Genomic DNA, 25863 nt, shown 5'->3' with positions numbered 1-25863 from the left:
TCAATGTAAACTCAAGGAGCAGCACCTCATCTTTTGATTCGGCACTTTACATTTACTCAACATTGAGGTTAACAATTTCAGATCATAACCACCATTCCCAATTTTTTGGATGGCAGCGATTAGTAATGATTCTGCTATAGTTATTTACACCTCCTCTTGGAACCATCTTTTGTTTCTTTACTTGTCCCATTAACATACCCTTTTGTCCTGCACCGTCCTCCTTTTTGTCATTTGATCAATCTTGCTTTCCAATCTATCACAGATCTTCCCTTTTGCTCTTGCCCCTCCCCGCTTTCCCTGCCTCTGTACTTGCTTAAAACCTGTTACAGCTCTAACTTTTTCCAGTTATCATGAAAGGTCTTCAACCTGAATCTGTTTTTCTCCACAGACTCTGCCAGACCTGCTGAGTATTGCCAGCATTTTCTGTTTTTATTCCAGATTTCTAGAATCCTCAGTATTTTGCTTTTGTAACAGTATTGAAATGGTTTGTTACTGTACATCTTTTGAAAATTCTTCTCGTCACTGTGAGGATTGCCATTGGTTGGGAATGAAGCATCCTTTTTCCTTCTACTTTTCCTCAAGCACTCTCAGGACGGCTGTGGAACACACAGGGCACAGCTAGCTTACTTTAGTCCAACGGTGCACTTAGACTTCAATCACAGAAGCACACAATCTCCTCCACTGTCCAGATTGCCCCGTGAGACCATTCAATCTTCCACACCTGCCATCTTCTGACCTTTTTGCATGGAATTGACAGGTTGAGGGCAATACTTTTGGGGGGGAGTGATTTTCTAGGTCTTGTTACTGATAATACAATAGTGCAAAACAAAATCTAGGGACTGGACTCTATAAATAAGGAAGATTGTGCTTGGAGCTAAATGGATAGTATTGAACACATGGGGGAAACATTCTTCACAATCTTTTGACAGCAACGCTGCAGTTAGGCTGTTGTCATGGCAGAAAGGTCAACAGAAAATGCATTTGGTTGTTTTTGCACTAGACTCAAATTTCCTTAATCTTTTTGGCAGCTTTGAGAATCTGCCCACAGCTCATTTGTATAAAAGGTGCCAATTGCCTGATAGTGCTCTGCGTGAGACTTTCCTGTTTTACTGGCATCACTGCACTCTGAGTAAATCAGACTCATAGAAATAAGGCACAGCTGCTCCCCCAGTCACCTGATACAAGCAGCAGCAAGGAGTTTTTGAGCCCTGAGCTTACTTACTTTCCTGATTTCTGGCTTCACAAATATTTTTTAACCTTTTTATCCCCACAGCTTTTCTCACTGACACTTGCAATTCACCCCACCACCACCCTCCCTTCCTCCACAATCTCACCTACATTTTTCCACCCTCCACTCTCCCAGCCTCTCACATACATGGGACAACTTTGGAGCAGGGGTGGAATTCCCCTTAAGTGTCCCTTTCTTTGCCATTGTTATGGAGGTGGAGAAGCTACACCAGCATGTGGATCTGAGGAGAATAAGGAAAAATGACAGAAAACAACAGCCTATCAGGTGCCACCTCGACTGCATGTTGATGGGCACCACAGATCCTTCGAGAATCTCTTTGCTTGAAGGCTGCAATTGCCCAAGGTTGCCTTTACACATCTCTATGACACTCTGTGAAGATCTTAAGCCTATTTCTTTCTGTTTGTCACAATAAGAATAACCACTGTCCTAACTTTGTGCTACTGGATTCTTTCAAGGTGCTACAGAGGATTTGTGCTTTATCAGACTCAGGCAATCATGACAGCCATTCAACCGGTCATGTAAAGTGCTCTTCAGCAGAGCTGCTGATATCATCTACTTTGGTATCACACCCATAGGGACATAGGACTTAAGAGCAGGAGTAGGCCATTCGGCCCTTCGAGTCTGCTTCGCCATTTGATAAGATCTTGGCTGAACTCCGGTTTCCTGTCTGCCCCCCATAACCCTTGACTCCCTTGTCAATCAAAAATCTTTCTAACTTATCCTTGAATAAATTCAATGACCCAGCCTCCACTGCTTGCTGGGTAGAGAATTCCACAGACTAACAACCCTCTGAGAAAAAGAAATTCTCCTCATCTCTGTCTTAAAAGGGAGACCCCTTATTTTGAAACTGTGTCCACTAGTTCTAGTCTCCCCCACAAGAGGAAACATCGTCCCAGTATCCACTCTATCAAATCCACTCAGGATCTTGTATATTTCAATAAGATCACCTCTCATTCTTCTAAACTCCAATGGGTATAGGCCCAACCTGTTCAATCTTTCTTCATAAGATAAGCCCTCCATCCCCAGAATTAGTCAAGTGAACCTTCTCTGAACTGCTTCCAATATAATTGTATCCTTTTTCAAATAAGGAGACCAAGACTGTACACGATACTGCAGATGTGGTCTCACCAAGGTCCTGTACAGCTGCAGTAAAACTTCCCTATTTTTATACTCTATTCCCCTTGCAATAAATGCCAACATTCCATTTGCTTTCCTAATCACTTGCTATATCTACATACTAACTTTTTGTGATTCATGTACCAAAACACCCAGATAATAGTATACAGCTTTTCTAATCTTCCTGTCCAAGTGGACAAGTTCTCATTTTCCCACATTATACTCCATCTGCCAAATTTTTGCCCACTCACTTAGCCTATCTATATCCTTTTGTAGACTCTTTACCTCCTCTTGACAACTTACTTTCCTTCCTATCTTCTTGTCATCAACAAATTTAGCTTCCAAACATTCAGTCCCTTCATCAAAGTCATTGATAGAAATTGTAAATAGTTGAGGCCTCAGCACTGATCCCTGTGGCACTGCACGAGTTACAGCTTGCCAACCCAAAAAAGACCCATTTATCCCTACTCTTTGCTTCCTGTTAGCTAACCAGTCCTTTGTCCATGCTAATTTTTTCCCCTCCACCATGTGCTCTTATCTTGTGTAGTAACCTTTGATGTGGCACCTTATCAATTGCCTTTTGGAAATCCAAGTACACCACATCCACAGGTTCCCCTTTATCCACCTTGTTACTTCCTCAAAGAACTCTAATAAATTAGTTGAACACGATTTCCCTTTCACAAAACCGTGTTGGCTCTGTCTGATCCCATTATGATTTTCTAAGTATCCTGCTGTAAACTCCTTAATAATGGATTCTAGTAATTTCCCTATGACAGATGTTAGGTTAACTGGCCTATTGTTTCCTGCTTTCTGTCTCCTTCCTTTTTTGAATAAAGGTGTTACATTTGCTATTTTCCAATCTGCTGGGACCCTTCCAGAATCTAAGGAATTTTGGAAGATTATAAGCAAAGCCTCTACTATCTCTGCAGCCTAGGATGCAGACCATCAGGTCCTGGGGACTTGTCAGCCTTTAGGTCTAACAGTTTTCCCAGCACCTTTTCCCTGGTGATGGTGATTGTTTTAATTTCCTCCCTCCTTTTCATCTCTTGATTTTCAAGTATCTTTGCAAGGTTTTCTAAGTCTTCTACAGTGAAAACAGACAGAAAATACCTGTTCAACACCTCCGCCATTTCCTTGTTTCCATTATCAATTCCCCATACTCACTCTCTAGAGGACCAACACTAGACTTAGTTACTCTTTTACTATTTAAATACTTGTAGAAACTCTTACTATCTATTTTTATATTACTAGATAGTTTTCTTCCCTACTCTATTTTTCTCCCTCTTAATTATTTTTTCATCATTCTTTGCTGGTTCGTAAAATCTGTCCACTCTTCTGACCTACCACTAATCTTTGCAGATTTGTACGGTGTTTCTTTTAATTTGATACTATCCTTAACTTCCATATTTAGCCACAGATGATGCATCCTTCTCAAAGAATCTTTCTCTCTCACTGGGATAAATCTTTGCTGAGAGTTTTAAGTATCTCCTTAAAAGTCTGCTAATGCATCACTACTGTCCTACATTTTAACCTAGTTTCCCAGTTCACATTAGCTAGTTCTGCCTTCATACCCTTGTAATTACCTTCATTTAGGTTTAAAACATTTGTCTTAGACCCACACTTCTACCTTTCAAACTGAACATAAAATTCTATCATGTTATGATTACTCTTGCCTAGAGGCTCAAAGAACAAAGAACAGTACAGCACAGGAACAGGCCATTCGGCCCTCCAAGCCTGCGCCGATCTTGATGCCTGCCTAAACTAAAACCTTCTGCACTTCCGGGGACCGTATCCCTCTATTCCCATCCTATTCATGTATTTGTCAAGATGCCTCTTAAACATCGCTATCGTACCTGCTTCCACCACCTCCCCCGGCAGCAAGTTCCAGGCACTCACCACCCTCCTTTGCCATGAGGTTATTGATTAATCCTGTATCATTGCACATTACCAGGTCTGGAATAGCCTGGTCCCTAGTTGGCTCTAGAACATACTGCTGTAAGAAACTGTCCTGAATACAGTCTATGAACTCATTTTCCAGGCTATCTTTGCCAATCTGATCACCCAATCGACATGCAGATTAAAATCATCCATGACTAGTGCGGTACTTTTCTTACACGCTCCATTTATTTCTTCCTGTATACTGTCCTACAGTGTAGCAACTGTTAGGGGCCTATAAACTACTCCAAGTGACCTCTTATTTCTTATCTCTACTCAAACTGGTTCTACATTTCTTGTTTTTATTTCAGATTTCCAGCATCCGCAGTATTTTGCTTTTATTTTATGGTTCTACATCTTGCTCTTCCAAGCTAAGGTCATGTTGCGCTACTGCACTAATGACATCCTTAATTAACAAGGCTACCCCACCACCTTTTCCCAGCATCCTGTCTTTTTGAAATGTTGAAAACCCTTCAATATTCAGGTACCAGCCTTGGTCACCTTGTAGCCAGGTCTCTGTAATGGCTATCAGGTCATACATATTTATTTCTAACAATTCATCGGTGCAAACAATTCATCCATTTTGTTATGAATGCTGTACGCATCCGGATATAAAGCCTTTAACTCTGTCTTTTTACCATTTCTGCAATCTTTGGCCTTATTTTCTGCCGCAGTTTTACGTTTGCACACACTATCCCTTCCTGCCACACTCTGGTTATCATTACCCAAATCGCTACCCTGCTCTATCACTTCAATGTTTCTCTTTGATGCACCACATCTCTTCTCACATGATCCCTTTCCGCAACCCAGGCAAGAGAGGGAGAGAACCAGGAGTTCTACCACATTGATGGTTCCTCAGGGTGCCATTGATGGCATATCCATGCCACTGAAAATGAAAAAACAATATCCCCTGACATTCATGAACAAGAAGGGATTATATTCACTGAATGTTGCATGCATTTCCAATGAAAGGATCCTGGATATGCCAGCAGCTGCCATGATGCTTTCATTTTGAATCACTCTACACCCACTCTTAATCCTAACAGCTGTGGATCATGACTCCATTGTGCCAGAACTGAGAATGTAAGCAGAGGCCAACCAGGCCTTTGCAGCAACAATGCTGGTGGGCTGGTGTAGAGCAGATTTCAATGCCTGGGATACAAAGTTAGCCATAGCATGCTGAACTGCACATAACTTTGCACTGCAGCAAGGCCATCAATGCAGTGCTGCCCGAGGAGAGGGAGCTGCAGGCCTCAGCAATCTGGGAAGACAAACATTTGGAGGGATCAGCCCTGGCTGCTTGCAGGCACCATCTGAAATCAGACTTTACAGGAGGTATTCAAGCACTGATTGTTGACAGCAGTAAAAAGCACTGTCACCTCCTTCTGTGTCAGTTGCCAAGAAAATTATCTTCCTTGCAAACACTATCAGCCATAGCACATGTTTGCTGAGCAGCCCAAGATGTTCTTACAGGACTGTGCCAGTAATCATCCCTGAGTATTAATTTTCACATGAGCTGAATGCTCCCTTTCAAAGTTACTTTAACATCTATGAACAAAGTATTAAAATACATTTTCCATTTCAAACTTAGTAAACAGTGTACTCTGTATTTACACCTCAATTCTCCTTGCTCATCAAGCAACACTTTCTACCCGCTCATCTGTGCCACTAAATGCCACCTCAGGGCCAGGCTGGCAGGAGGATGGGATGCTCCACTAGCTATACAGAAGTGTCATGAGACTTAGGTGGCCTTCAACTCAAGGCAGCTGGCACCTCTCAGTGATCAGCTGCTGGATGCACCTCTAGGGGAAGCTGACGGGCAGCCGTGTCTCGCCTGCCACCATCTGCAGTCATCATGCTCTGGGGGAGACTGCAAGAGTATTGCAGTCCTGACAGATAGCAGTACATCAGACACAAGGATTTCAGCTGGTATTGTTCCACTGGACTCTGGATGCATAGCCTCAATGATCAGTTGTGTGGCTGATCTACCAGCAGCTCTTAAACCTGTCCAGCCCTGAGGCAAGGCATTGGCCAGAATCTGCACGCCCTGGTCAATGCCGTGCTCCAACTGTCCCATGTTGCCTCCAGAGCTACAGAATGTGCTTCGTTGAGGTAGAATTACTGCAGCCTCACTTTGCTGTCTCCAAGTGTTCTGATCAAGAAAAATTTATAGATGTTGCACTGCTTCTGTTCTGAAATATTCTGGGACCAATGTTACTCACAACACTATCACACCACAAGTAATGCCACTTCATGACATAGATAAATTTAGGGGAAAGCTAGCTAAGTAAATGAGGGAGAAAAGAATAGAAGAATATGTTGATAGGGTTAGATGAAGAAGGGTGGGAGGAGGTTCAAATAGAGTATAAACACCAGCATGGTGTTTCTGTGCAGAAAATTCTCAGTAATTCTATGCCTCTAATTCTCTCAACGTCTCTTTGTCTCGTGCAACTATACTTTCTAAACAGAATGGGAATGGGTGGGGATACACAGCATGACACATGCCACACCATCTGAGATGACTGAGCACGCACTGATCCAGCACCCGAGACATCCACACAACCCTGTTGCGCTGCTGGTTAATCCAGTTACTCTGATATTTAAGGCTTTGGGCTATTTTCTCTTCAGGCGAATTTCACAGGGACAATCCAAAGATTCGTTAGGGGTTTGGGGGTGTGGATCATGCACACTGCAGACACAGAGTGCAATTTCTGCCTAAATTAAAATCCCTCAGTGACTCCACCTCGTCTACTGGTTGAAAGCAGGAAATTGACAACCCTCCCACCAATTGGGACCTACCCTGCCACAGAGCCCCACCCACTTTTTTGACTGATCACAGGGCAGCTTGGGTTCATGTGACTCCTGATTTGAACTAGCGTGGCCGTTAATAGAGTATTCATTCGGGGGTCATTATTTTCCCACTACTGGACTATCCACAGAAAACAGGGCACCCTATCTTGGGTTGGTTTGCATCGCCACAAAATTCTCAAACCTCGCACTCTTTAAGATGCAGCATTATAGACAAGTAAGGGTTTATCTTCCTCATTGGCTCAGTCTTTAAATCTATGGCTGATAGTTCTACACTATTAAACCCCTTCATGATTTTAAAGATCTCCATGAGGTCACCCACCACAGCCTTTTTTTTCCTAAAGAAACCAGTCCCAGCCTGTTCAGTCTTTCCTAATAGTTATAACCTCTCAGTTCTGGTATCATCCTTATAAACCTTTTTTGCACCTTCCCCATTGCCTCTATATCCTTTATATCATATGGAGACCTAAGATAATCTTGGTCTTCCAACAGCCCTAGTGAAGCACTGCAGATTATACTTATGCTAATTTGGCAACAAATTATGACAATGCAGGATTTTTTGCCTTGTGGACTGTGGCTCGTTATATAGCTGAATGAAGCATCCTATTACTATGGCGCTCCATCTAAAGTGTAACTTACACATGTAAAAAGCTTTAAATTCTACTGGACCTCTTTAAAAGAAAAGACAATGTGATAGTCTAAGGAAATACTTGAAAGGCTAGTTATTTTTCCCTTCCCCAAAGAATCCTACTCTTTAAAGTTTTCACTCTCAACCACTACAACATTTTTTTAAAACTTTACTTAAAAGCAGAAGTATCTGGAATTGAAAGTTGTCCCCGCTACACTTGCCTTCTCTTTTTATTTAAACAGATCTCTTGTGTCATTGCTCATGGTTCATCACAGGACTTGCTGGGATGTGGGGACTTGCAAGTAATACATGCATCTCCACTGAAAGAGTGTGGAAAGAGATCTGTGCCGAGAAAGTGAAGTAAGTGTTCTCTCATTTGCTCCTGAAAAATAATGATTCCCTTACCCACTGCAGGTTCATAACACAATTTGTTTACCTGCTTATGCCTCTATGAAGCACCTTGGGACATTTTCCTATATTGAAATATGCTATATAAATACAAATCATTGTGGTGTTGCAATTGCTGTTTGTTGTAATTGCTTATTGTGAGTAGGAAGAACATTGTTTTATTCCCTGTAATGTGCACTGTATTATGAAGGTTGACTATGTTGGTTGACTAAGTGAACACTGAACTGTTGTAGTATTTTTAGCTATAGATTCCACAATTATGTCAATACTTGTGTGAAAATGGTATGTCAGTGGCCATGATTATTATTCTATGCGCCCTTATCTTTTACTTTAACAGGCTATAGAGGAAGGAGTTAGGGAAGATGTCCTAGCTTGATGGTATTCAAGCTTGGTTACAGGTAGCAGTACGGTGGGGTGAGGAGCTACATTGTTTCGTGATGTTGGGAGTGTGATGCTAGAGTGTGCAAGCACTGGCAGGAAGGTGGTCTGGTTTGGGAGGTGTAACAGATTGAGGAGTTGGAATGTGGGAGAAATGGGGAAGGGGTTCTGGAGCGGGAGGATGCTGAGCAGACCAGGGCTTGTGAGCATTGAGAGTGGAGGTCATGGAGTGTGGAGGGTGAAACAGTGGGGAAGAGCTGCAATGGGGGTTCTTGTATTTGGGATTGTTATGTAACGTGGGAGGATTGGATGGGCTTGTGATGATTGGGAAAACTGGGCTAGAGTCTAAGGCATAAAATATGCTATTTCAGCATTGGTCAAGATAGGTTAACAGAGAGGGGACAGGGCAACGTTTGCTGTTTGAGATGATGGGGAGATTGGGGTATAGTATTAGGGTCAGAGCTTGAGGTTGCGGTGGGAAAGTGGGCAAAGGACAGAGGCAGCATTGAGTATGAAGTTTTGTATTTCTACATCTGAGGCAGACGGCCGGTGTAAAACAGAATCACAATGCCATCTATTCTGGAGGTAAAGCTGGGAATGCTCAGTATAAAATAATTAATTAAAGCATGACGGACAGGAATGACAGAAAATGTTTCAGGGATTAAATACAACACATACAGGAGATGCATGCTTCATGGAAGGTTGCTCATAGTGGTGATTTGTAAAAATAGGAGTATTATCAAATATTATTTGGCAGAATATGATGGGGGAAGTGTTACAGGAAGTAAGCATAACATTTACACAAAGTGCACACTGTATGTAAGACAACATAATCAATGGGTTGAAAGAGTTTTGAAACTCTGAAATGTAGGAAACAGTGAAAAGAATAGCAACAGACTTAAGGACGACATAAAAAGACAGGTGAAATGGTGAGAAACCTGCTTGATGAAATTTAATGCAAAGTGTAAAGTGATACATTTTGGTAAGAAAAAAAAAGAGGCAATATAAACAAAATGGTCCCATTTTAAAGTGGATGCAGGAACAAGAGAGAACTGCAGATGTACGTACACAAGTCTTTGAAGGTGACAGGGCAAATTCAGAAAGGCTGTTGAAAAAGCATATAGAATCCTTAGCTTTATAAACAAAGGCACAGAGTACAAAAGCAAGGAAGCTATACCAATACTTTATAAATCACTAACTGGACCTCAGCTGCAGTATTGTGTTCAATTCTTTAGGAAGGATGTTAAGTCATCTAGTAAAGCTGCAAAGGAGATTTACTAGAATGGTACCAGGGTGGCGGGACTTAAATTACATGAACAGACGAGAGAAACTGGGATTGTTTTGCTCCAAGCAGAGAAGGTTAAGGGGAGATTTAATAGACGTTCAAAATCCTGAAGGGTTCTGATAGAGTAAAGGAGAAACTGTTTCCAGTGGTAGAAGGGTTGGTAACCAGAGGTTACAGACTTAAGGTAATTGGCAAATAACGAGAGATAAGATAGAGGAATTATTTAATGCGCTGAATTATTCTGATGTGGAATGCAGTGCCCGAAAAGATGGTGGAAGCAGATTTAATAATAACCTTCAAAAGAATAACTACTAGAAGGGGGAAAATTTTCAGGGCTAGAGCAAGGGAGTGGGATTATTTGGATAGCCATTTTGTAGCGACAGCACAGGCTTGATAGACGGAATGTTCTCCATCTATGTTGTATAATTCTATCATTCTATGAACTGGTGGTACAGTAGAATTTAGAATATACTTATTTACATTTATAAAAACAGTAACTCCAGACTGTTCATTTTATTTTAGCTTTTCTTGAAGGGAAGAATGGCTTCCTGAAGTGAGAATGACCCAGTGTGTTACAATTGTCCTGCCATATTAATTTGGTGGTGTGAACCTGCAAGATGCATCACCAAGAAACAATTCTTTTGCATACGGTTGACAGCTGATGATAGAAATAATGTAAATTTAGTCTGAGTCACCAGGGTAGAATAGTGATTTTTATATGTGATTTTACAGAGTTCATGATTATTCAGCAGGGTAAGGATCACTTGCTGTGGAACTGCTGTTTAGTCAGCAAGATCAGGATAATTTGCAGTGTAACTATGGAGTTTTTGTTTATTTGGTGGGGTAAGGATGCCTTGAGCTCCTGTTTGCTCGGCAGGGTAAATATTTCTCATTATGTATTGTATGAAGCTTCCATTTCGTCAGCAGAATAAGGATTACTTGCTGTGTTTGCTCAGTAGGATAAGGGTTATTCATTGTATAGAGTTCACATTTATTTACCAGTGTTCAAAAGAACAAGCATCATTAGTATGGAGGCAGTGCATAGCATAACATGCACTTGCACTACATAGGGGGTTGGGGGGGGGGGGGCGGGGGGAGGGGAGATGGGGATTACAGCCATCAATCACTAAGATGGACAGTGCAGAGCTCAGAGCAGATTCTGACTGCAGAAAGAATCTCGGAGATTAAATAGAATCATTGAGAAATAAATTAGCTGCTGTCAGTGATCAGCAATATCCACTTTCACATTGTACACCTGGGGTCAAATTACGTTACAGCAATTGTTGGCAGTGCACAATCTGTAAGTGGTACTTGGAGCAGACCTGCAAAACTGAATTGCTGCATTTTTATATTTGATCTGGGACACTTGTGCACTGTGGTATCTTTACAGTTGACTGGAGAACTGTCTCTCTCTTCCATTTCTACTGCTCAATCTATATGGTTGATTTGAGACCACATATACTGCTGACTTTTTTCCTCTCTCCTCCCACTTCTTCCCCCAACTCCAACAGCTGAGATATCATTCTCTTTACTGCTTTTTTTTGTGACAGCTTAGTCCCTAAAACAGTCAAGATATCCTGGACTGGAAAATTTTGCCATAGAGCTATCAAAATTGGATTTGGCTGCAATTTTTAGGAGGGTATAACAGGCTAATGTTGATGACATTGGACGAGTGACTAAGAGGATATGAATTTAAATCTCAGTGTGACAAGCTGAGAAATCAAATTTGGGATAGCAAAGAACCACAAATGCTACTGGATTGTTGTAAAAGTCAATTAATGTCCTTCAGAAAAAGGAAACCTGCCATGACTACCTGGTCTGACGTATATGTTCCACAATGCAATTGATGCATAATGTCCTCCAAAGTGGCCTGGTAAAAAATAATGCTGCAAAACAGAAGAATTGCCAGAACAACTAGACACAGAGAATGCACATGGTTCTGTCAGCATCATCCACACATGGGAACAAATTTACAAGTCTATTATGCAGCAGAACAAATTTTGAGATCATTTATATAATTGCATATAGCATGATAAAATGTATCATTGATCCTCGCTGCGTTTAAATAGGGCACGACACTTTACATGTCGAGAAAAAGCATATCTTTAGTGATTTATCAGCTGATTTATGGCATTCCCCAATTTAATTTTCACTTAAGATATCAATAACACACATAAGAACAGTGTCATGCAGGCCCCTACCTGCCAAGAATGAGGTATATTAATTTCTCTATATGGACGTTAAATTTAAAATTGTTGCTGGGAAGAGGAGAAGGCCTTATACAAGGGGTTTCCAAGCCCCTGGCTGGAAAGACATTTTTGCATATTAACAGACAGTATTTTTAGACAAAGGACCATTCCCTGACCCACCCAATACACAAAGCCAGAAGAAGTGGTTATAACAGTCACGTGACTACCCTGCTGGCCAACTCGGAGTTTTAAATTGTAGAGACAGTGTTTGAACTGGCAGAAAGCAGAATGCTCCCTGACTGAAGACGACCTCGTGTATGCCTGTCTGCTCCCATCTCTTTCTCATGGAACTCCAAAAACCCACTGAAGACACATAAACCCCAAGCGAGTAAAGTCTCCTACAGTGAACAAGGTTTAAGAATACTGGGCCCCAAAGAAAAGCAAGAGCTACCTACAATCAAGGACTATACAGCGAGCTTGAAGCACAGTAACAAAAAACCCTCCTCAGAGATTGCCTCAAACTTTTCCACTTTATTTTTTCTTCTCTTTTCTGTCTCTATTTGCCTGTGTATCGCATATGCATGCTAGCGTGGGTGCGTCAAGTATCCATAGACGTCAACCGAATTAGTGTTTAAGCTTAATAAAATTTCACTTTTCTTCTTTAAACCTAAGAAAGCCTGTTTGTGCTCATTTCTTTACCTTATAATTGTAAAGTGGTGAACAAGGATTCACCAAGGGTGAGCTAAAAACAGTGTGTTTAAAAATAAAAACGTGTTATAGTAAGACCAGGTGAAGGCTGAAAGGGAACCCTAGACCTCTTTCTCAGCTGTTCGTAACAACATTCATAAAGAAGGTGAGGAAAGATTTTCAGATTCATTCACCTCCTTACAATCTACCCAACCTCATGCAGTGGTCTCCCCAATGACTATTAATTAGTCTTAGGGAAGGTGGAGGCAAGAAAGCAAGATAAAAAAAGAAACTTCTAGCCAATTTCAAGAAAACCTCTGAAAGATTCCCTCCAATTCCCTATGCCAACAAAGCAAGCACCAGGGGAATGCAGTTACACATGCACTGCGAGGTGAACTTAAATAATCCATATGCCCCCAAGATAACCCAGTATCCTCCTTTCCTACAAACTTATCCCTCCCTCAAGACTGACAGCCATAGCTCCAGAAGTCCATGTTTCTCCAACATGCATAATCCTAATTCTAAACCCACTCTCATACCCAAGAGATTCAAGTTTAGGTGACATCACTATTGCTCTCCTCTTCATTTTCTCCACAGCACATTTCCACCACATAATCACATGTCTGATCCACATCTCACTTGCAGTTCCTCTACGAATTGGTGTCTCTATTTTCTGTGTGGCTAGTTAGAAATACACACAAGCTAGAAATGGACTGTAAGGCTGGTTCAAACTAATTGTATTGGTGTTGGGTGTCTTGCAAAGCATTAAGGTAGATAAGTCCCCAGGGCCTGATGGGATCTACCCTAGAATACTGAGGGAGGCAAGGGAAGAAATTGCTGGGGCCGTGACAGAAATCTTTGCATCCTGATTGGCTACAGGTGAGGTCCCAGAGGACTGGAGAATAGCCAATGTTGTGCCTTTGTTTAAGAAGGGTGGCAAGGATAATCCAGGAAATTATAGGCCGGTGAGCTTTACGTCAGTGGTAGGGAAACTATTAGAGAGGATTATTTGGGACAGGATTTACTCCCATTTGGAAACAAACAAACTTATTAGCGAGAGACAGCATGGTTTTGTGAAGGGGAGGTCGTGTCTCACTAATTTGATTGAGTTTTTTGAGGAAGTGACGAAGATGATTGATGAAGGAAGGGCAGTGGATGTTATCTATATGGACTTTAGTAAAGCCTTTGACAAGGTCCCGCATGGCAGACTGGTACAAAAGGTGAAGTCACACGGGATCAGAGGGGAGCTGGCAAGATGGATACAGAAGTGGCTCTGTCATAGAAGACAGAGGGTATCAGTGGATGGGTGCTTTTCTGAATGGAGGGATGTGACTAGTGGTGTTCCGCAGGGATCAGTGCTGGGACCTTTGCTGTTTGTAGTATATATAAATGATTTGGAGGAAAATGTAGCTGGTCTGATTAGAACGTTTGCGGACGACACAAAGGTTGGTGGAGTTGCGGATAATCTTGAGGATTGTCAGAGGATACAGCAGGATATAGATCGGTTGGAGACTTGGGCGGAGAAATGGCAGATGGAGTTTAATCCAGACAAATGTGAGGTAATGCATTTTGGAAGGTCTAATGCAGGTGGGAGGTATACAGTAAATGGCAGAACCCTTAGGAGTATTGACCGGCAGAGAGATCTGGGCGTACAGGTCCACAGGTCACTGAAAGTGGCAATGCAGGTGGATAAGGTAGTCAAGAAGGCATACGATATGCTTGCCTTCATCGGTCGGGACATAGAGTATAAAAATTGGCAAGTCATGTTGCAGCTGTACAGAACTTTAGTTAGGCCACACTTAGAATATTGCATGCAATTCTGGTCGCCACACTACCAGAAGGACGTGGAGGCTTTGGAGAGGGTACAGAAGAGGTTTACCAGGATGTTGCCTGGTCTGGAGGGCATTAGCTATGAGGAGAGGTTGGAAAAACTCGGACTGTTTTCACTGGAACGACGGAGGTGGAGGGGCGACATGATAGAGGTTTACAAAGTTATGAGCGGCATGGACAGAGTGGATAGTCAGAAGCTTTTTCCCAGGGTGGAAGAGTCAGTTACTAGGGGACATAGGTTTAAGGTGAGAGGGGCAAAGTTTAGAGGGGATGTGCGAGGCAAGTCTTTTATACAGAGGGTGGTGAGTGCCTGGAACTTGCTGCCAGGGGAGGTGGTGGAAGCAGATACGATAGCGACGTTTAAGAGACATCTTGACAAATATATGAACAGGAAGGGAATAGAGGGATATGGGCCCCGGAAGTGCAGAAGGTGTTAGTTTAGGCAGGCATCAAGATCGGCGCAGGCTTGGAGGGCCGAATGGCCTGTTCCTGTGCTGTACTGTTCTTTGTTCTTATGTGGATAACCTATTTTTGTAGCTAAAAATAACAATCCGATAACATCTTGGTCTCTATTCTGTGCATTGCACAATTATACCAATATCATTATGCATTACTTTATTTTGCATTACCTCTGGGCAATAGTTGCTGATATCTAGATGAAGCAGGAAATACAACCAACTTGTATGATAATCATGTCTTCAGATGAATAATCTTTGTTGTTTGAAGTTTCACTTCTTTAGTTATCAGAGCCATTTTAATGTGATAATGACTGTGAAGATCATGTGCTCGCCATGTTACCATATCACCTTTAGAAGTGTTTAAATTGCAGATTTTTTTCTTTAATTTTAAATGTGACTGATCTCGTAAATGAGATAACGGCCCCAATTTTTTACGGGCAGGCAGTGACGGAGCCAGGGAGCGTGCGGGTGGAGAGAAAAATAGAATTAATGTTTCAGGATGTCTTTCCCTCCAAAGATAGAGAAACCATCTCACAACAAACCAGGAATTTACAGCATACCATGCGACAGTGGACTCGTCGACATCAGAGAAATAGGCCGCAGCCTACACACTAGAGTCAAGGAACATGAAGAGTGCTTCAAACACAATGAATGGGACAGGTCAGCTATCGTGAAGCATGCTCAACTCAACCGCCACCACATCAAATGGTCCAATTCCAAACACATCTCATCCATTGCACATGGGCATACAAGATGCATCAGGGAGGCTATGTCGATCTATCAACACCACACTGTCCCCCAAGTTCATCAGTGATATCTGGCTACGCTTACTCTGCAGCCAACATACCCCAAGAACAATTCCGAAGAAGGGTCACTGACCCGAAACGTTAACTCTGCTTCTCTTTCCACAGATGCTGCCAGACCTGCTGAGTGGTTCCAGCATTTCTTGTCTTTACCCCAAGAACAATAGTATGTATTGAATTGCCATGAAACACGATAGCTGATCAATCAGCAGCAAGATCAATAGCATGTACTGACCTATCATGGAACACAATTAGCTGACCAATAGCAGCAAGAACGAGAAACTGTAATGGCCATCAGCAGTAAGATCCCACCCACATTCCCATTCTCCTCCACACATAACCATACTGTTTCTATCTGTTCCAGTTATTCCTCCAGATGACAGGCAGAGTATACTGCCCAAAATGTCAAGGCCTGCCAGTTCTAAGAACTACCTTTTTGAAGGAAACAACAGCTCTTTTCAGAGCAAATTCACATGGTGTAAAACTGTAAAATCCTCTTACTCAACATTACTGCTCTCGCCATGAAAACCTACAAACAACTTCTAATATAACAACTTTCATCTTTTTTTGCCTCACTGCCCCAGAATTACTCAGGAACGGCCTTCTTTAATATCACTCAAATGCAATGCACAATTGTTTTTTTTTTAATTTTATTCTTATTTTCTACATTACTAGTAAATGGAATTATTGCCAGCAATGAGCACTAATCTCCTTGTTAAATTAATGAATTATCATTTTGCCAGCTGGCATTTCCATTATGCTTTGTGGGTTGCAGTGCTGATATTTAGTAAATTTGAATGGATAAGTAATAAATAATTGAGGAGGAGGAGGAATTCTCCACAGTTTAATAATGTGCAGCACAGGTGTTAACCATTATGTTAAGCAAGTGTAAAATTACAATGATGCCTATTGTTCACAAACAATTTTGCTAATTCTCTGTTGCTTTTGTAAATGTTTTAAATAAATAACAAGTTTACATTATTCTATTCAGTTGATGACAAAACTGTATACATTTCCAGATCGATATGAGCATTCCTAATATGTAATGTATTGATGGTAGATGATAATGTTTTCCATTCTACTGAACACTGTTTAGTACAGTATCCTCCATATAAAATACATAAGTCACCATGCCACCTTTATTATACACAAATAAATTACAGAGCTCTCATAGCATTGGTCCCAGTGAGTCACAGGATTTGCTGAAGTGTGACATCTAAATAGTACAGCTCTCGCAACAGGTAGTAAGGACAACCCAAAAGCAAATATGATACTTACAGGATGTGCATCGATGCTACACGATTAATATATTATCGTGACCTACCTCAGAATGCGTGGCTTCCTATATCTGCCATGTGTGCTTTATACAAAAGATGCAATGGGCTATATTTTCAACTTGTTGTCCAAGTGTAAACTAGAGATTGCGAATGACCACCGATCTCAATGGGAAAGAAAACGGTGCAGTTTCTGTAATAGGTGGCTGATTGCGACATTTGTTTTATGTCCTGCATCAAGTTGAAAATTTACCATCATATTTCCTATATTTAAGCTTGTAAGTCACTGGAGCCAATTTTACACTTTGGACAATAAAAACAAGAAATGCTGGAACCACTCAGCAGGTCTGGCAGCATCTGTGGAAAGAGAAGCAGAGTTAACGTTTCGGGTCAGTGACCCTTCTTCGGAAATGACAAATATTAAAAATGTCACAGGTTATAAGCAAGTGAGATGGGGGTGGGGCAAGAGATAACAAAGGAGAAGGTGTAGATTGGACAAGGCCACATAGCTGACCAAAAGGTCATGGAGCAAAGGCAAACAATATGTTAATGGTGTGTTGAAAGACAAAGCATTAGTACAGAAAAGGTGTTAATGGACTGTATATTGAACAGCAGTAAGTGCAAACATGAAAAAAAACAGTGGGTAAGCAAACTGAACAAACTAAGATGAAATGAAATAAATGCAAAAAAAGGTTGTAAAAAATGTAAAAAAGAAAAAAGAAAAAAAACAACTAAAAATGAAATTAAAATGGGGGGGGCTGTCATGCTCTGAAATTATTGAACTCAGTGTTCAGTCCGGCAGGCTGTAGTGTGCCTAATTGGTAGATGAGATGCTGTTCCTCGAGCTTGTGTTGATGTTCACTGGAACACTGCAACAATCCCAGGATAGAGATGTGAGCATGAGAGCAGGGGGGAGTGTTGAAATGGCAAGCAACCGGAAGCTCAGGGTCCTGCTTGCGGACTGAGCGGAGGTGTTCCGCAAAGCGGTCATCCAGTCTGCGCTTGGTCTCCCCAATGTAGAGGAGACCACATTGTGAGCAGCGAATACAGTATACTACATTGAAAGAAGTACAAGTAAATTGCTGCTTCACCTGAAAGGAGTGTTTGGGGCCTGGGATAGTCAGGAGAGAGGAGGTAAATGGGCAGGTATTACACCTCCTGCAATTGCAGGGGAAGGTGTCATGGGACGGGGACGAGGTGGTGGGAGTAATGGAGGAGTGGACCAGGGTGTCGCGGAGGGAACGATCCCTTCGGAATGCTGACAGGGGAAGGGAGGGGAAGATGCGTTTGGTAGTGGCATCACGCTGGAGGTGGCGGAAATGACGGAGGATGATCCTTTGGATATGGAGGCTGATGGGGTGGAAAGTGAGGACAAGGGGAACCCTGTCACGGTTCTGGGAGGGAGGGGAAGGGTTGAGGGCAGAGGTACGGGAAATGGGCCGGACATGGTTGAGGGCCCTGTCAACAACAGTGGGGGGGAATCCTTGGTTGAGGAAAAAGGAGGCCATACCAGAAGCACCGTCAAGGAAGGTAGCATCATCAGAGCAGATGCGTCAAAGACAGAGAAACTGGAAGAATGGAATGGAGTCCTTACAGGAGGTAGGGTGTGAAGAAGTGTAGTCGAGGTAGTTGTGGGAGTCGGTGGGCTTATAATGGATATTAGTAGACAACCTATCCCCAGAGATGGAGACAGAGAAGTCGAGGAAGGGAAGGGAAGTGTCAGAGATGGACCATGTGAAGGTGAGAGAAGGGTGGAAATTGGAAGCAAAGTTGATAAAGTTTTCCAGTTCGGGGTGGGAGCAGGAAACGGCACCGATACAGTCATCAATGTACCGGAAAAAGAGTTGGGGGAGGGGGCCTGAGTAGGACTGGAACAAAGAATGCTCGACATATCCCACAAAAAGACAGGCATAACTAGGACCCATGCGGGTACCCATAGCGACACCTTTTACTTGAAGGAAGTGCGTGGAGTTGAAGGAGAAGTTGTTCAATGTGAGAACAAGTTCAGCCAGGCGGAGGAGGGTGGTGGTGGATGGGGACTGGTTGGGCCTCTGTTCCAGGAAGAAGCGGAGAGCCCTCAAACCATCCTGGTGGGGGATGGAGGTGTAGAGTGATTGGACGTCCATAGTGAAGAGGAGGTGGTTGGGACCAGGAAACTGGAAATTGTCAAAATGACGTAGGGCGTCAGAAGAGTCACGGATGTAGGTGGGAAGAGACTGGACCAGCAGAGAAAAGATAGAGTCAAGATAGATACACTTTGGACAGTTCTATTAGTGCTGGTCTCAGGAGCATTTCAGTAAAGGGAAATGGACAGGGACCCATAACATTGGATCTCCACCCATATAATTCATGACATATATTTCCAGCTGGGTGGGGGATAGACAATCCAAGTTCCCACTTAAAGCAGGTATGGTCATAGTTAAATGATGCCGGAGCCTCATTCTGAGACCTCCCACATCTTTCTCCTGGTATAAGGGCTTAGTCCAAGGACTTTGAAACCAATACCTATTGTAATGAGGTGCTCAGGGTTTACCATGCAACATAGGTAAGTAAATGTAAAGGTTCTATTGAGGCCATTTCTGGCCTATTTCCTGCTCCAACACTCAGTTAGTATGGGCAGCAATTTCCTCTGAGCTACTCTCGCTCAGGTTGTGTCACTTTGTTGGAAGTGCAGCGGAATTTACTCGCCTCAACGGGATTTCCACCATACTTGCAGTAAAGTTGCAGCTGTGGAGCAGGAGCAGCTCCGATGAAATTGTGGCTGTTTTCACTCCCACCCTAGTCATTTACTTTGGCCTTCACGAAGCTTGTTAGTAGCTGATTCCCAGAAGTTTATAATTGAAAGTAGGAATTTATGGGGACCCTACTGTTGAGCCGCAGAAGTCTGATACAACTCTGATTTAACTTCTCAATCTTAAGTTGTGAACGGCACATTAAACAGCTTTTCAGGAGGTTTGGAAGCAGAAGAGAAATTTATCTAAATGCATGATCAGGTTTTTGTAAGGGGTTCAGACATTGGATCAGTGTGAGTATTTTATCCACTATTGTGCATGATAGGGCTGTAGAATTGGGAGAGGTCACTGCAGGAAAAGGCAGCAGCAAGCGGTCACTTAAATTAAAAGATACAATTGGGAGAGCATGGAGGTCATTGGGGTAACAGCAAAAGCATCAACAGAGTCAGAGAAAGACAGAGAGAGAGAGAGAGAGAAAAACAACAATCATATGGTAGTCAGTAACAGAGGAGCATAAAGAGGGAGAAAGCAGTGAAAGTAAAGGAAACACAGAAAATAGAGAACAAAGACACAAAAAAGGAACAGAAAAACACAATAAGAAACACAGAGTGATAGAAACACTAAAAAAATGGAGAGAATAAAGAGAGAAATACAAACAGAAAAGGATACCAGCGAACACAGAATAACAGAAAATGCAAAGAAGCAGGACATGTAACAGAGACAGAGGAATTGAATTAACAGGGAAGATATTTAAAAGCTAAGACTGGAATAGTATCCCACAGGTCTTCATTAATATTGATGAATGAGGTTAAGTGGACCTTGTCCGAATACAATTAGTGAAATTTTTGCCTTGGGGTATTATGTTATGCCACTGAATGAAAATACATGAATCAATAAATAGGATGGGAAAATGCACCATCTGGATCATGCTACACTACATGCAAATTTCAGAACTTTCCAGGTGAATGGATGACATTTAGAATAATTGCCCACTGCTTCAGTCCTGACCGGAGGGAAAGTTATGAGCAGGGAGCTTATAAAACTGGTCTTAAAAGGAGGTCCCAAACCTCTTGAGCCAGCCCTTCTCATTCAACATTTTGCTTTCAAATAAATGTTTTATCCAATTTGTCACATCACCTTTGTATTAACTAATCTAAGTGTTGCCAAATATCTTTCTAAAATCAAGAAATATACCAACTAAATTTTTATTAATTCACATCCCTGAGCACTTTCAATAGATTTGTTAGGCAGAGTTCCCCTATTGCGAGTCACATCATCAACCCTCCAGGATTTCCCTGGAGTCTCAAGGAATTGAAAATTAATCTCCTGGACTCTGCAGCGAGCAACCCAGGAGAAAAATTATAGGGGCATTAAAAAGAATGATGAGTTTTTTTCTGATTTCTTTGAACACTTTCATTTGTTAGTTATAAAAATATTGGACAGAGCAGTTGGAGACAGGTCATGTGATAAAATCTCCAGAAATATATCCATCCAGAGTTGGTAGCGCTATTCATGAGCTCATTTATTACCTTCGATCCTAGCACGTAATCCTGGATTACTTTTTAAAAATCCTACTTCCTTACCCATTATTTGTGTCTATAAAACTCATCTATAATTCCCAGATTCATATCTTGAAGATTAAAATGACTTGGACTATCTTCCTGACATTCAGTATTATCTGGTTTCCAAAGAAACTTTTAACCTGATTAGCCACTAATTCTTTGAATTCCCCAGGTATTTTTGGATGATATCTATCAGATCACTCACTTTACAAATCTTTAATTGTTCAACTTTGTTGATAGCTCTTTCTTTGGGAGTGTCTATTTTGTAAAACTGTCTGAATTTTCTGTCAGATTAGTTACTGGATTTGAGACATTATGGCCAACTTCTGGATGCATTTAGTTATTTAGATCTTTTCCCATTGCTGTGTGGCCTTTTGATCTGCTAGGTTTAAAATGCTTGGGAGAATGCTGGAAAAATCTATCTTCCATTTTTTATTTTTTGTTTAAGTAACTCAACTTTTTATTTTATTTCTGTATTGTGCTATTGAGGCTATTTTATGTCCCTCCATAAATCAATGTTTTTGCTTCCCATTTTATATTTAAATTTACAAATATTTTGCATGGAAGAGAATTTGGGGCACAGATCTTGGTTCAGCCAGAATTCCACCTCGTTTATAGTGCCTCTTAAAATTCAGGGGTTGGAGCATGTTCACATCTTTTATCCTCCCCACCCATCAACCCCGGGAGTATGTTGGTTGAGGAGGTCAGTTCCGAGGCTACCTCAGGAAATTCCACACACTACACTATTATAATCCATTGGGGAAGTTGTGCTGGCTGACAGCTGGCATTAGTCCACTTGAGACCTTTTGAAAGGCCCTAACCCTTTACCAGCAAAGGCCAAAAGGAATTAACTGCCTTCAGCAGAAGCCCCACTGGCTCCATTGGCATTGGCAAGAAAAACCACAGAGCTTTTTTATTGGGTTGTTCCTGGGCCACTCTTCTTTCCTTACTGCAGCATGGAGCCATTAAACCTCTCCAGATCTCTGTCAGCGTGGGCATCATTGATGTACCCTTATAAGTATTAACCATGCAGATGATTCCATCAGCAGGATTAGAGGTGGGGTCTGGTTCTCTGTCTGAAAGCCTTGCTCTGCCAGAAGGATGAGCCACCCGTGGTTAACAAAGGCAGTCAAGGAGAGTACCCAATCAAAAACTAAGGCATACAAAGTGGCGAAAACTAGTGGTAGGCCAGAGGATTGGAAATTTTTCTTTTTTTTAGGAACCAGCAGCGGGTGACAAAAAGGCTAATAAACAGGGAGAAAATTGATTATGAAAGTAAATTAGCAAGAAATATAAAAACAAGCAGCAAGAGCTTCTACATGTATATAAAAAGAAAGTACAACTAAAGTGAGTGTGGGACCCTTGGAGGATGTGACTAGAGAAATGATAATGGGGAACAGGGAAATGGCAGATAATTTAAACCAATAATTTGCATCAGTCTTCATGGTGGAGGACACTATAAACATCCCACAGATATCAGATAAGCAAGGAGCTAATGGGAGGAAAGATCTTGTAACAGTCTCTATCATGAGGCACAAAGTGTTTGACAAACTAATGGGACTAAAGGCAGACAAGTCACCAGGACCTGATGGCCTACATCCAAGGGTTTTAAAGGAAGTGGCTGCAGAGATAGTGGAGGCATTGGTCGAAATATTCCAGAACTCACTAGATTCCGCTAGGGTCCCAGTGGATTGGAAAACTGATAATGTGACACCCCTGTTCAAGAAGGGAGGGAGACAAAAGCAGGAAACTATAGGCCAGTCAGCCTAACATTGGTCATTGGGAAAATGCTAGAGTCCATTATTAAGGAAGAAAAAGCAGGACATTTAGAAAAGCTGAACACAAATCAAACAGAGTCAACATGATTTTCTGAAAGGGAAATTGTGTTTGACAAATTTGCTAGAGTTCTTTGAGGATATAAGAAGCAGAGTTGATAAAGGGGAACCAGTAGATGTAGTGTATTTAGATTTCCAGAAGGCATTCGCTAAGGCGCCATATAAAAGAATATTGCACAAGATAGGAGCTCACGGTATTGGGGGTAATGTATTAACATGGATTGAGGATTGGTTAACTCACAGAAGACGGAGAGTTAGAATTAATGGGTCTTTTTCAAGTTGGAAAGACATAACTAGTGGAGTGCCACAAGGATCAGTCCTAGGGCCTCAATTATTTACTATCTATATTAATGACTTGGAGGAGGGGGCAGAGTGTAATATATCCAAATTTACTGATGATACAAAAATAGGTGGGAGGGCATGTTGTGATGAGGACATAAGGAATCTGCAAGGGGATATAGATAGGTTGAGTGAGTGGGCAAAAATGTGGCAGATGGAGTTTAATGTAACAAAGTGTGAAGTCATGCACTTTGGTAGGAAGAATCAAAAGGCAGACTATTATTTAAATGGAGAGAGACTCCAAAAAAAATGCAGCACAGAGGGATCTGGGTGTTCTTGCATGAAACACAAAAAGTTAGCTTGCAGCAAGTAATTAAGAAGACAAATGGAATTTTGGCCTTTATTGCTGGGGGGGGTGAAGTTTAAAAGTATGGAAATCTTGTTACAACTATACAGGGTGTTGGTGAGGCTGCACCTGGAGTACTGTGTACAGTTCTGGTCCCCGTTTTTAAGAAAGGATATACTGGCATTGGAAGCATTTCAAAAGAGATTCATTAGGCTGATTCCTGGGATGAAGGGGTTGACTCATCAAGAACGGCTAAACAGGTTAGGCCTTTATTCATTACAGTTTAGAAGAATGAGGAGTGATCTTATTGAAATGTACAAGATTCTGAGAGGGCTTGACAGGATAGATGTTAAGAAGACGTTTCCACTACTGGGGGAATCTCGAACTGGGGACATAGTTACAGAAAAATAGGACACTCGTTTATTTATTTATTTAGAGATACAGCACTGAAACAGGCCCTTCGGCCCACCGAGTCTGTGCCGACCAACAACCACCCATTTATACTAACCCTACAGTAATCCCATATTCTCTACCACCTACCTACACTAGGGGCAATTTACAATGGCCAATTTACCTATCACCTGCAAGTCTTTGGCGGTGGGAGGAAACCGGAGCACCCAACGAAAACCCACGCAGTCATAGGGAGAAATTGCAAACTCCACACAGGCAGTACCCAGAATTGAACCCAGGTCCCTGGAGCCGTGAGGCTGCGGTGCTAACCACTGCGCCACAAAACTGAGATGTGAAGGAATTTCTTCTCTCAGTGGGTAGTGACTGTCTGGAATTCTCTACCCCAGAGAGTTGTGGAGGCTAGATCACTGAAAGTATTTAAAGAGGAGGTAGAGAGATTTTTGAAATATCGGGGAGTTGAGGGCTATGAGGAGCTGGCACGAAAGAGGAGTTCAGGTCTGGGGCAGATCAGCCATGATCTTATTGAATGGCGGGGCAGGCTTGAGGGGCTGAACGGCCTACTCCTGCTCCTATTTCTTATGTTCTTAATTCCACCAGAAAAGCCAGGCTCAAGGGATTTTGGGCCGAATAACTCAATTACGTTCATGCCCGATGATTAGAAAGGGAGTGGAAAATGCATAATGAAAAAAAAAGTAATATTCTTAGGATAAATGGTGGAATACAAATGCCAGAAGATTTAGAATTATGAAGAAACTCAAGGATAGATTTCGAGTGATAGCATATCAGTTTCTTGTTTTACAGTTTAGCCATTGAAGTCAAAGAACAAAGAACAAAGAACAAAGAACAGTACAGCACAGGAACAGGCCATTCAGCCCTCCAAGCCTGCGCCGATCTTGATGCTTGCCGAAACTAACACCTTCTGCACTTCCGGGGTCCGTATCCCTCTATTCCCTTCCTATTCATATATTTGTCAAGATGTCTCTTAAACGTCGCTATCGTATCTGCTTCCACCACCTCCCCTGGCAGCAAGTTCCAGGCACTCACCACCCTCTGTATACAAAACATGCCTCGCACATCCCCTCTAAACTTTGCCCCTCGCACCTTAAACCTATGTCCCCTAGTAACTGACTCTTCCACCCTGGGAAAAAGCTTCTGACTATCCACTCTGTCCATGCCGCTCATAACTTTGTAAACCTCTATCATGTCGCCCCTCCACCTCCGTCATTCCAGTGAGATTTTCCAACCTCTCCTCATAGCTAATGCCCTCCAGACCAGGCAACATCCTGGTAAACCTCCTCTGTATCCTCTCCAAAGCCTCCACATCCTTCTGGTAGTGTGGCGACCAGAGTTGCACGCAATATTCAAAGTGTGGCATAACTAAGGTTCTGTACGGCTGCAACATGACTTGCCAATTTTTATACTCTATGCCCCGACCGATGAAGGCAAGCATGCCGTATGCCTTCTTGACTACCTTATCCACCTGCGTTGCCACTTTCAGTGACCTGTGGACCTGTACGCCCAGATCTCTCTGCCTGTCAATATTCCTAAGGGTTCTGCCATTTACTGTATACCTCCCACCTGCATTAGACCTTCCAAAATGCATTACCTCACATTTGTCCGGATTAAACTCCATCTGCCATTTCTCCGCCC

General features: G+C 42.1%; 1 protein-coding gene across 9 annotated transcripts in view; it reads right to left on the bottom strand.

Moving 5' to 3' along the window:
* Positions 1–25863, bottom strand: part of syt12 (synaptotagmin XII) — a 263045-nt gene that overhangs the window by 177729 nt on the left and 59453 nt on the right. The window contains exon 1 of one of the 9 annotated variants that reach the window (XM_068045998.1): positions 17099–17120. The exons of the other annotated variants lie outside the window; for them this stretch is intronic. The gene's annotated coding sequence lies outside the window, so the exon portion shown is untranslated. Of the gene's footprint in view, positions 1–17098; positions 17121–25863 lie in introns of those variants that run through there. 9 annotated transcript variants of the gene reach the window in all.

Source organism: Heterodontus francisci, chromosome 14 (assembly GCF_036365525.1).
Source record: "Heterodontus francisci isolate sHetFra1 chromosome 14, sHetFra1.hap1, whole genome shotgun sequence".
NCBI classification, from domain to species: Eukaryota; Metazoa; Chordata; class Chondrichthyes; order Heterodontiformes; family Heterodontidae; genus Heterodontus; species Heterodontus francisci.
Note: the sequence above shows the minus strand (reverse complement) of the source record. Positions and strands in the feature narration are given on the sequence as shown.